Genomic DNA, 2,418 nt, shown 5'->3' with positions numbered 1-2,418 from the left:
AGCGCATTGATTGGAGGAGAGGAGGAACGGCCACCTACCGGCAGGCTGCGAGGTTCCGGGAGGAGGCGGCAGGGAGGCAGGAGAGCCTCCCGCAGAGCGGTACCAGAGTCCGGCCACAGAGTCCCGCTGAGTCGAAGCGGAGAGTCCGGGCTGCGGGTCGGGCTGCTCCGGTGTGCGCGTGCTCCTCCCGCCGTCACCGATTTTCTGTCCGCATCACAAACAGCGCGAGAGCCTCGGCAGCACGCGCCACCTATCTGCGCGAGGAGGAATAATGACCCCCCCCCCCAACACACACACACTTTAATTTGCAGGTTTCTGTGTCCATACGCGCTCACCTGAGCCTGCACCTGATTGGCTCACAGGTAGATTACCTGGACAGGTGAAGTCGCTATGCAGAGGCACGCGCTGCGCTCACTGAGCTGCAGATCACAAGCATGCGCAGACTGCTCCGAACTCCGCAGGTGTTTCTCACTTGGAACAGTGGTCACGTGGTTCTTTTTTAGTTTGACCAACAGATGAAAGAAGCTGACGTCACATTTCAACAATGAAAAAAATAAAAATAAACTTTGTTAATAAAATATTATTTAAATTCGTAAAATCATATTTTAAAAAAGTTTTGACTACAAAGAAAGAAAATCTAAAAATACGTTTATAACGATAATAAAATATGTCTTTTATTTTAATACCGGTAAAAATATGCTAAATTCAACATGAAATATATTTGTATACATTTATATTATCTGGTAAAAATGCACTTACTTTATTTAAAAGAGATGAAAATACAACGGAATAAAGACGTAAACATTTTGTTTACAGTTGTTAAAAGAATCATAAAAAAGCAAAAATAGAAAAGAAATAAAAACAGAACTGAAGGATTCTTTATCATCATCATCGTCGTTGTCCTGCAGCTCCACCAGAAATCCATCCGTGATCTTTGTGCTCAACACACACACACAGTCGTGTTTTCATATCCTTGTGGGGAATTGACATAATGCTTACCCTAACCATCAAAAGACCCCTAATTCTTAGCCTAAACCAAACCATAACTGTAACCCTGTCACTAAAACCACACTTTGAGCCTTAAAATGACCTTCAAACTTGTGAGGACGGGCGCTTTGTCCCCATAAGGACTGCTGGTCCCCACAAGTATAGGAGCATGCCAGTGTTTGGTCCTCACACAGATGTCTAAACATGGTATACACACACACACACACACACACACACACACACACACACACACACACACACACACACACACACACACTCTCTCTCTCTCTTTCTCTCTTTCTCTCTCTCTCTCTCTCTCCCGTGACCCCCCCACCCACCTGATCCTGATCATCTGCCTGTTCCTGCAGGTGAACTTTGACCTTTCCTTTCTTGTCCCAGCACCAGTTAGTCATGTGATGGGTGGGAGGCGGAGTCACACAGGTGGGTGATAATCTGTGATGAGAAGTGGATTACCTCAGTTTGTGGTTTGAGTTGGGGTGGGGGTGGGGGTATTAAAGGGGTATTACACTAATCACAGTTGTAAATGTCCCATTAGGCTTACAGCAGGAGCGTGGTCACATCTGGCTTCAGTTATCATCTGCAGCTGCATGGCAGCGAGAACAGGTGAACATCAGGTCATGTGACCTGTTAAGGGTTTGAGCCGTTTGTTCTGTACATAAAAACCTGCGGTGCTTAAAGTGAGGCACGCTGGCCCCCAGGGGCCCCGAGGGAGGTGTAAGTCAACCTGTGGCTGAAGACAGACTGCCTGATTTCCTGAGTTCCTCAGTGCAGACAGGACAACTTCCTGGGAAGTGTTTGGACCTCTCTAACTCTCTGTCCTCCAATAGTCATTGTTATGAATATCGTTACAGCTATACTTACAGGTGCATCTGCATAGTTACAGTTGCATCTACAGTTATAGTTAAAACTGTAACTGTTCAGTATATTATAGCTGTAACTGTAGATGTAACCGTATCTACAGTTATAGTTACAGTTACATCTACAGTTACATTTACAGTTATATAGTTACAGTTGCATCTGCATAGTTACAGTTATAGTTACACTTTCATCTACAGTTATAGTTACATCTACAGTTGCATTTAGAGTTACGGGTATAGTTACTGTTAGATCTACAGTTACAGCTATAGTTACAGTGTAGAATTAATAGTTTTATAAATATATATACATATACAGTTATAGTTATAGTTACAGTTACATCTACAGTTATAGTTACTGTTACATCTACAGTTACAGATATAGTTACAGTGAAGAATTTATAGTTCTATAAATATATATACATACATTCTAGTTATAGTTACAGTTACATTTACAGTTATAGTTACAGTTACAGTTACATCTACAATTATATTTACAGTTGCAGATACTGTTATAGTTACAGTTAGGAACAGGAGGCAAATCCAGAAACACAGA

General features: G+C 42.6%; 1 protein-coding gene across 2 annotated transcripts in view; it reads right to left on the bottom strand.

The window, feature by feature from the left end:
* zeb2a (zinc finger E-box binding homeobox 2a) overlaps positions 1-168 on the bottom strand; it is a 39,825-nt gene extending 39,657 nt beyond the window's left edge. The window contains exon 1 of one of the 2 annotated variants that reach the window (XM_063497462.1): positions 39-168. The gene's annotated coding sequence lies outside the window, so the exon portion shown is untranslated. The remainder of the gene's footprint in view (positions 1-38) is intronic. The other variant, XM_063497464.1, reaches the window with a different exon arrangement.
* Positions 169-2,418: the final 2,250 nt, after the last annotated feature.

The sequence above is a fragment of the Pelmatolapia mariae genome, linkage group LG16_19 (assembly GCF_036321145.2).
Source record: "Pelmatolapia mariae isolate MD_Pm_ZW linkage group LG16_19, Pm_UMD_F_2, whole genome shotgun sequence".
Taxonomy (NCBI): Eukaryota; Metazoa; Chordata; class Actinopteri; order Cichliformes; family Cichlidae; genus Pelmatolapia; species Pelmatolapia mariae.
This window is presented reverse-complemented; position numbering and strand designations above follow the sequence as displayed.